This window comes from Emys orbicularis, chromosome 14 (assembly GCF_028017835.1).
Source record: "Emys orbicularis isolate rEmyOrb1 chromosome 14, rEmyOrb1.hap1, whole genome shotgun sequence".
Classification (NCBI taxonomy): Eukaryota; Metazoa; Chordata; order Testudines; family Emydidae; genus Emys; species Emys orbicularis.
The window spans coordinates 39,477,974-39,488,291 of NC_088696.1; positions in this window are offsets into that span (position 1 = coordinate 39,477,974).

Consider the following 10,318-nt stretch of genomic DNA (forward strand, 5'->3'; position numbering starts at 1 on the left):
CTGAACCACTCCTGCCCCTGAATCCCCACCTGGTCCCCTGAATTCCCATCTCCTGACCTTTCCTAACCCCCCCACATCTGCTCCCTGTTAATCCCCACACCCGCCCCCAGACAAAGGGCTCTGCTGACGGGTGTCACTGGCCCCTTTCCCAGGCAGTGTGGCCAAGCGCTGCTATCCGGCCTTTCTCAGCATATGCCTTTCAGAACCATTCCAGTGCCTTTGAGCAGCAGAGCATGGTGCTACACACCCCCCGCCCTATCACTCCTCCTCACCCCCTTTCACCCTACAGCTCGCCACATCTGTCCATCTTCTCCCCGCTCAACCTTCTTCCTCTTGGACCCTATGGCCAGGGCTCTCAGGAACATAAAAACATAAGAACGGCCACACTGGGTCAGACCAAAGGTCCATCTAGCCCAATATCCTGTCTTCCGACAGTGGCCAATGAACAGAACAGGTAATCATCAAGTGATCCTTTCCCTGTCGCTCATTCCCAGCTTCTGGCAAACAGAGGCTAGGGACACCATCCCTGCCCATCCTGGCTAATAGCCATTGATGGATCCATCCTCCATGAATTTATCTAGCTTTTTTTGAATTATGTTATAGTCTTGGCCTTCACAACATCCTCTGGCAAAGAGTTCCACAGGTTGACTGTGTGTTGTGTGAAGAAATACTTCCTTTTGTTTGTTTTAAACCTGCTGCCTGTTAGTTTATTTGGTGACCCCTAGTTCTTGTGTTATGAGAAGGAGTAAATAACACTTCCTTAATTACTTTCTCCACACCAGTCGTGATTTTATAGACCTCTATCATATCCCCCCTTAGTCATCTCTTTTCCAAGCTGAAAAGTCCCAGTCTTATTAATCTCTCCTCATACGGAAGCTGTTCCATACCCCTCATCATTTTTGTTGCCCTTTTCTGAACCTTTTCCAATTCCAATATATCTTTTTTGAGACCGGGCAACCACATCTGCACAGTGTTCAAGAAGTGGGCGTACCGTGGATTTATATAGAGGCAATATAGGGTGACCAGACGTCCCGATATTATTGGGACAGTCCCGATTTTAAGACATTTGTCCCGCGTCCCGACCGCACATCGGTCGGGACGCCCTTTGTCCCGATATCGGGGACCGCCCACCAGGGCCGGCTCCAGGCACCAGGCAACCAAGCTGGTGCTTGGGGCGGCACCTGGAGGGGGGCGGCGCGGCGCTCGGGCCGCCGGGGAGAGCGGGGCCACAGCCGGGCTCGCCGCCCTCCCCCCGGCGCTCTGGCCGCCCTCCCCCCGGCTGCCGGGGGGAGAGCGGCGAGCCCCTGCTGGGGCTCGCCTCCCTGTGCTCTGGCCGCCGGGGGGAGAGCCGAGCCCCCGCCGGGGCTCGCCGCCCTCCTCCCAGGGCTCCGGCCGCCCTCCCCCCCCGGCGCCCTGCCCCCGACCGCCGGGGGGAGAGCGGAGCCCCCGCCGGGGCTCGCCACCCTCGCCCCGGGGCTCCGGCCGCCCTCCCCCCGGCGGGAGAGCGGAGCCGCCCCCCCCCCCGGGCTCCGCCCCTCCCCCCGCGGGGGGGGGGGGGGGCGGCCGGAGGCTTTTTTGCCTGGGGCGGCAAAAAAGCCAGAGCCGGCCCTGCCGCCCACCATGAGTCACCGCCAAAGTCCCAGGGCTGGCATGGCGGCGCTTCCTGGGACAGCTCCCGGCGGCGCGCCCGCCCGCCCACCGGCAGGAGCCGGCAGTGCGGGCGGCCCCTAGGCACAGAGGCGGAGGGGGTCTCCGCGTGTTGCACCAGCTCCCTCCTGCCCAATCAGAGCTGCAGGGGTGGGGCTTGCAGGCGCCGGCAGTGGGCAGAGAGCTCTCTGCGCCCCCCCCCCACACACACCTGACCCTAGGAGCCATAGGGACCTGCAGTATGCTTCCCGGGAGCCGCCCCAGGTAAGCACCGCCGGGACTCCCCACCTCGCCCCCTGGCAGGTCCCTCTGGCTCTTAGGGTCGGGGCGGGGGGGCAGGTGGCTGTGCGCTGCCGGCACCTGCAAGTCCCGCTCCGCGGCTCCGGCAGCTCCCATTGGTGCTTTTCCCGGCCAATGGGAGCCACGGAGCTCGCGCTTGTGGCGGGCGCAGCACGCGGAGTGTCTGGAGACCCCCCTCACTGCTCTGACCCGAGGAGCCAGAGACCTCCCAGCAGGGCTGGTGAGTGCGGCCAGGGAAGGGGGCAGAGTGTGGTGGAGTGAGTGTCTGGGAGGTGTGCTGGGCTGTGAGGGTGTGGAGGGCGCTGGGCAGTGGGGAAGCTTTGTGTGTTTTGGGGTGCTAGACAGTGGGGGCCTGTTGGGGGGTGCTGGGCAGTGGGGGGAGATCTGTGTGTGTCAGAGCACTGGGGGTCTGTGTGGGGCATTGTGTAGTGGTGGTGGGGCTGTGGGGAAGGGCACTGGGAGGGAGGGAGGAGAAATCTGTGCGTATTGGGAAACTAGTGAGTGGGGGGTTCTGTGTGGGGTGCTGGGCAGCTGTGGTGGGGCTGTGGGCGGGGGGGGGCGCTGGGCAGGGGGGGTGGTGTGCACAGCACTGTGCATTTGTGGTGGAAATGTGAGGGGGTTGTGGGGGGGCTCTGGGCATAGTGGGGCGCTAGGCAGGGGAGCTATGTGGCGCAGCATGGGCCCACCCCCAGCAGAGTGTGTGCAGACTGGTCCACCTAGCTCATGGCAGAGCCAAGGAAAGGAGGCACCTGCCTTCCACCCAGGGCAGGCCAGGGCTGAGCACGGCTAAGCTGCTGCCCAGGTCACTTACCCACACTGGCAAGCAGGGATTGCACCTGGCGGCGTACATCTGCCCGCTGTACAATCGGGCGCTATTTGTCCGGATAGTCAGGTAAAATTTAAAATTTGGTAGTGAAATAGAAAATGAGTCGATTGGGAATGTCCCATTAAACCCGATTGGGATCTGTTATCTACTGGCAATTTTGGTTTTTTAGGTTGTTTTGAGGTGTAACACAATTTACAGTAGGGATTTGTAGTTTACAGTTCTGAACCACAGTGCATACCATAGGACAAACTACAGTGGGCCCGTAATAACACGTAAGAAGCACAGAGACTGCGCGGTTCTTTTCAGTGGCTAGCTAGCTAACGGTCTTCAGCCAAAAACCCCAGCTGAAATGGCAACGGCAAGGGAGGAGCCAACTACCAAAAAACAAAAAAGATAGTGCAGATACAGGACAGAATGGGAAGCCACTTACCCCTGGATTCGGAAATCCTACGAGGGTGATTCAAAAGCCTTTTGTAAAGCATGCAGGAAGGAATTTAGCATTTGCCATGGCGGTGAGTCTGATGTTAAGCATCATGCTGATTCAAAAAATCATGAACAAAACGCCAAGACTCACAAGAGCAATACCCTGGTCTCACATTTTTTCAGCAGGCCAAATGAATCCTTCAATAACAAGGTTATCGCTGTTGAGCTAACTCAAGTTTACCATACAGTAGTCCATCAGCACTCCTATCGCTCGTGTGACTGTGAACTTAAACTGGCACCTACCTTGTATCCAGATTCAACGATTGCGAGCATGTCAGCTGTGGCCAGACTAAAGCAGAGGCATTGATGAAAAATGTGCTGTCACCGCTCTCAACAGAATTTTTAAAAGACCTCAGCAAGCCAGATGGTCCCTATTTCTCAGTTGCCACAGATGCATCTAACAAGGGCAATGTGAAAACTTTCCCCTTATCGCTGAGATACTGGGCACCCGAACATGGGGTCCAAGATAAACTGTTAGATTTCTATGAGCAAAGCGAAGAAACTGCAGAGGCAATAAGCAACACGTTATTTGAAAAACTTGCAACACACAAACTAGACCTAAACAAAATGTCTTCCTACAGTGCTGATAATGCAAACATGAATTATGGAAAGCGACAATCAGTGTACCAGAATTTAAAAAAACAAAACGAAAATATCTTGCCTGCAAACTGCCCTGCCCATGTTGTGCACAACGCCGTGAAACGTGCTAGCAATACCCTACACGTTGACATTGACTCTGGTGATTAAGACATTTAGTCATTTCAGCAGTTCTGCTAAGAGAGTAGCAGCATTGAAGGATATGTTTGACTTTGTGGATATGGAGTATGTCACTTTACTGCGGCATGTTCCGACGCGCTGGTTGAGTCTTTTCCCAGCTGTAAACAGGCTTGTAAATATGTGGCAGGCTGTTAAGTGCTACTTTGTATCTCTAGGCAGTGAGAAGTGCCCAAAATCTCTATGGATGCTGTTCTCGGACATGGAAAATGGTGAACAAGGTGAGGGGCCAAGCAAAGTTGAGGTTCATCTGTTTTTCCTCCAGAATGTCCTGAAAATCTTCAATGATACTGTGCTCTGTTTGGAAAATGAGAGTATGACAGCATGTGAAGTGTACGCCATAATGAATACTCTGAGAATTCAACTTCAGCAACGGAAGAATGATAAATTCTTTGGCTCCAGAGCTGAAAATGCATTAACTGAGATGCTGCCTGTCACTGCTGCATGTCTCCAGAAAGACTTCATGACATTTTATGATGTGTCGATCCTATATTTGGAGAAATGGTTTGATTTTTCAACAACTGGCTACTTGTTCAAAACCAAGTGCTTGAACATCAAAGTTAATAGGGCATTCGAATACAAGGATCTGTCTGCGGCCGTGACAGCTGTAAACCTCCAGAAAACAGTGGATCTTGATCAGCTCTATGATGAGTACTGTATCATCAGACATCAACTCCAAGTTGGAGCCTGGAAACTACTCAGTTGGGGAACTCTGGTCTCAAGTGCTGAGAAACAAGGACGGTAGCACTGAATTCCTGAACGTGACAAAGCTGGTGTCATACGTGCTCAGTATACCAGTAAGCAACGCATACACAGAGTGTGTATTTTCAATCATGAAAGGTGCATGGACTGATGTCCGGAATCGAAGCAGCATAGACTTGGTGCGGAGTGAAACCCTTGTCAAAATGAATTTCCGGATGAGTTGCAAGGACTTCTACAGCTTTGTGATTGCCCAGAAGCAAGTCATGACTATGGCAAAGTCATCCAAGAAGTACTAGACTTCTGGCATGTCTGAGAGGTATGCAAATTGGAAAGTTGATTTATTGACTGAATAAAAAACCCGGCCCTTTACCCCTGTTGTTTGTTTAGTGTACAAATAAATCTGTAGGTTTAAATATGGATTACGGCTAAGTCTATAATTTAGTCAGGGGGGGCGTGACACTCACTGATTCCAGACCGCTGTGACTTAGTTTGCTTCAGCTGTCAGTGGCTGAAGCTGGGGCTGAAGGCGGGACTGGGGGCCTCCCCTCTGTGACTGCGGCTGGGGCTGGAGCCAGGGCTAGAACTGCGACCCTTCGTTCCCCTGCCCTGCAACTGGGTCTGACTTTGCAACCAGGATCTTGCGCCCCTGTCCTGCGGCTTCAGCCGGGCGCTGGAGCCGGAGCCCTGTGCCCCTGGCCCCGTGGCTGCTGCTGGGGGCTGGGGCTGGAGCTCGAGCCAGAGCCCTGTGCCCCTGGCCTTCTGCTGGGGGCTAGAGCTGGGGCCACGAGTCTTTGCCCTGTGGCTTGTGGTGCAGGCTGCAGCAGGGGCTGTACACCCCTCTTGCACTTCCTAGGGCGGTGCGCCCCCTCTCATGGCTCCAGTCGGGGCTGTGCACCTGTGGCTCCCCCACCCCCCCGCTCGCCCAATGTGTCCTGATATTTCACTCTTGCAATCTGGTCACCCTAAGGCAATATGATATTTTCTGTCTTATTCTCTGTCCCTTTCTTAATGAGGCCCAACATTCTGTTCGCTTTTTTGACTGCCGCTGCACATTGAGTCGATGTTTTCAGAGAACTATCCACAATGACTCCAGATCTCTTTCTTGAGTGGTAACAGCTACTTCAGACCCCATCATTTTATATGTATCGTTGGGATTATGTTTTCCAATGTGCATTACTTGGCATTTATCAACATTGAATTTCATCTGCCATTTTGTGGCCCAGTCACGTAGTTTTGAGAGATCCTTTTGTAGCTCTTCGCAGTCTGCCTGGGTCTTAACTACCTTGAGTAGTTTTGTATCATCTGCAAATTTTGCCACCTCACTGTTTACCCTTTTTTCCAGATCATTTATGAATATGTTGAATAGGACTGGTCCCAGTACAGACCCCTGGGGGACACCACTATTTACCTCTCTCCTTTCTGAAAACTGACCGTTTATACCTACCCTTTGTTTTCTATCTTTTAACCAGTTACCAATCCATAAGAGGACCTTCCCTCTTATCCCGTGGCAGTTTACTTTGCTTAAGAGCCTTTGGTGAGGAACTTTGTCAAAGGCTTTCTGAAAATCTAAGTACACTATATCCACTGGATCCCCCTTGTCCACATGCTTGTTGACCCCCTCAAAGAATTCTAGTAGATTGGTGAGGCATGATTTCCCTTTACAAAAACCATGTTGACTCTTCCTCAACAAATTATCTTCATCTATATGTCTGACAATTTTGTTCTTTATTATAGTTTCAATCAGTTTGTCCGGTACTGAAGTCAGGCTTACCTGCCTGTAGTTGCCGAGATCACCTCTGGAGCCCTTTTTAAATTTTGGCATCACATTAGCTATCCTCCAGTCATCTGGTACAGAAGCTGATTTAAATGATAGGTTACAGACTACAGTTAGTAGTTCTGCAATTTCACATTAACTCTTGGGTGAATACCATCTGGTCCTGGTGACTTATTACTGTTTAGTTTATCAATTTGTTCCAAAACCTCCTCTAATGACACCTTAATCTGTGACAGTTCCTCAGATTTATCACCTAAAAAGCATGGCTCAGGTTTGAGAATCTCCCTCACATCCTCAGCCATGAAGGCTGATGCAGAGAATTCATGTAGTTTCTCCGCAATGGCCTTATCGTCCTTGAGTGCTCCTTTAGCACCTCGATCGTCCAGTGGCCCCACTGGTTGTTTAGCAGGCTTCCTGCTTCTGATGTACTTAAAAATGTTTTTGCTATTACTTTTTGAGTCTTTGGCTAGCTGTTCTGCAAATTCTTTTTTGGCCTTCCTAATTATAATTTTTACACTTCATTTGCCAGAGTTTATGCTCCTTTCTATTTTCCTCACTAGGATTTAACTTCCACTTTTTAAAGGATGCCTTTTTGCCTCTCACTGCTTCTTTTACTTTGTTGTTTAGCCACGGTGGCACTTTTTTTGTTTCTCTATGTTTTTTAATATGGGGGATACATTTAAGTTGAGCCTCTATTATGGTGTCTTTAAAAAGTTTCCATGCAGCTTGCAGAGATTTCACTTTTGGCACTGTACCTTTTAATTTCTGTTTAACTAACTTCCTCATTTGTGTGTAGTTCCCCTTTCTGAAATTAAATACTACAGTGTTGGGCTACTGTGGTGTTTTCCCCACCACAGGGATGTTAAATTTAATTATATTATGGTCACTATAACCAAGCGGCCCAGCTATATTCACCTCTTGGACCTGATCCTGTGCTCCACTTAGGACTAAATCAAGAATTGCCTCTCCTCTTGTGGATTCCAGGACCAGCTGCTCCAAGAAGCAGTCATTTAAGGTGTCAAGAAACTTTCTCTCTGCATCCCATCCTGAGGTGACATGTACCCAGCCAATATGGGGATAGTTGAAATCCCCCACTATTATTGAGTTTTTATTTTAATAGCCTCTCTAATCTCCCTGAGCATTTCACAGTCACTATCACCATCCTGGTTAGGTGGTCGGTAATATATCCCTACTGCTATATTCTTATTATTAGAGCATGGAATTACTATCCATAGAGATTCTATGGTACAGTTTGGTTCACTGAAGAATTTTACTTCATTTGATTCTGCGCTTTCTTTCACATCTAGTGCCACTCCCCCACCAGCATGACCTGTTCTGTCCTTCCGATATATTTTGTACCCTGGTATTACTGTGTCCCATTGATTATCCTCATTCCACCAAGGTTCTGTGATGCCTATTATATCAATATCCTTATGTAATACGAGGCACGCTAGTTCACCCATCTTATTATTTAGACTCCTAGCACTGGTATATAAACACTTTAAAAACTTGTCACTTTTTAGCTGTCTGCCATTACATGATGTAATTGAATGGGACTTCTTTCATTTGACTGTTTCTCATCAGATCCTACCCATATTTTATCATCTTCCATCCTCTCCTCCTTACTAGGACATGGAGACTCTCCATTAATAGATCCTCCCCTAAGGGATGTCTCTGACTGAACCACATGCTCCTCTGCACCTGTCGGCTTCCCCCCAGCCCTTAGTTTAAAAACTGCTCTATGACCTTTTTAATGTTACGTGCCAGCAATCTGGATCCATTTTGGATTAGGTGGAGCCCATCCTTCCTGTACAGGCTCCCCCTTCCCCAAAAGTTTCCCCAGTTCCTAATAAATTTAAACCCCTCCTCCCTACACCATTGTCTCATCCATGCATTGAGACCCTGCAGTTCTGCCTGTCTAACTGGCCCTGCGCGTGGTACTGGAAGCATGTCAGAGAATGCCACCATAGAGGTCCTGGATTTCAATCTCTTACCTAGCAGCCTAAATTTGGCCTCCAGGACATCTCTCCCATCCTTCCCTATGTCACTGGTACCTACATGTACCACGACCACCGGCTCTTCCCCAGCAGTACACATAAGTCTATCTAGATGTCTCGAGAGATCCGCAACCTTCGCACCAGGCAGGCAAGTCACCATGCGGTTCTCCCGGTCATCGCAAACCCAACTATCTAGGTTTCTAATGATCAAATTGCCCAATACTAATACCTGTCTCTTCCTAATAACTGGAGTTCCCTCCCCCGGAGAGGTATCCTCTGTGTGACAGGATACCACATCATCATCTGGAAGGAGGGTCCTAACTATGGGATCATTTCCCTCTGCTCCAGTTGGATGTTCTCCTTCCCTGGGACTTTCATCCTCCTCAACAGCACAGAGGCTGCCAGACCGGGGTGGGACTGTTCTACTGTGTCCCAGACAGTCTCATCTGTGTACCTCTCTGTCTCCCTCAGCTTCTCCAGTTCAGCCACTCTGGTCTCGAAAGCCCGTACATGGTCTGTGAGGGCCAGAAACTCCTTGCACCGAATGCACACATACGCCACCTGCCCATAGGGTAGGTAATCATACATGCTGCATTGGGTGCAATAAACTGGGTAGCCCCCACTCTGTCACTGGATTTCTGCCTGCATTCTCTTCTTACTCCTGCAGCTTGTTCCTTTGTTGTTCTTTTGTTTTTATCAGGGGGTGGTTTTGGCTTTAAGTTTACAGCTAGCCCCCTCTCAGACTTCCCCTCTGAACTCCCTTGCAAAACTCCTGTTAGCTGCTCCTGTTCGCTAGGCCACCCACATAGCAGGCCCCAGCATAGAGGGCATAACTGGGGCTGGGGAAGAAGAGGGAAGGGGCATAGCCAGGGTGCACTGCACTCCAAATATTCACAGCTACCCACGGCTCCTAGACCAAGGCAGAAATTTAAGCGGCCCTAAGGCTGCTCTAACTTACCCCGAGGCCAAGCAAACCCCGAGTGCCCCTGGGATATGGGGAGCACATGCCCAGAGGTGGCTTAAAGCTGGGTGCTGGGAGAGAAGAGCTGAGAATCAGGGCCCAGGTCTCTATAGCTTTCAGACAGTCTTTGTGAGTGCCAGTTGCTGACTCCACAAGGTGCTTTATCTCCTCTTGTGTCTGGGAATGGGGCCCTTTGGAGGAGAGAAAGAGAGGACAGCTCTCTCCTCCGGCTTGCTACCCTCGGCCTGTCAAGCTGGTTATTGCCACTGGTGATGTGCCAGAGAGCTTAGCAGTGTGACAAGACCCACAGTGGGTGACACTCTTCTGATGGGCTGCTGCTCAGGGGCCCTTCCCCTGGGAAGTTCCTGGGTTCTCTTTGCTCCCTGATCTGGCCCAATTCACTCCACTGATCAGAGGGAGCAGCAAAATTTTAACAGAAGCTGCCACCTCCCTGCCAGTTTACTCTTTTCAGGAAAGGGAAGTGTTACCCCGCAGAAGAGACACTGAACCGCAGTACCTCTTCCTGTGCAACGCGGCGTGAACCATACCACAGCTGACTGGGGCCAGGGGGAACAAAAAGCCCATCCAACTGCAGTGCAACGTTGCCAGTGCCCATGAGCCTGTTGCAGGGGCACAAGTAAGACTCACACCTTGGTGGCTAGAATCACTTTTACAAATGCATTGTCAGTTGCTGTGGCCAGGGCCGGCTCTGGCTTTTTTGCCTAGGGCCTCCCTCCCCCCCCCACCCCCACCCCCCACCCCCCAGCACGGCAGGGGAGGGTGCCGAGCCCGGCCGTGGGCCCGCAATCCCCGACCGGCCGCAGCGCCGGGAGCAGGGAGGAGAGCCCAGCTGG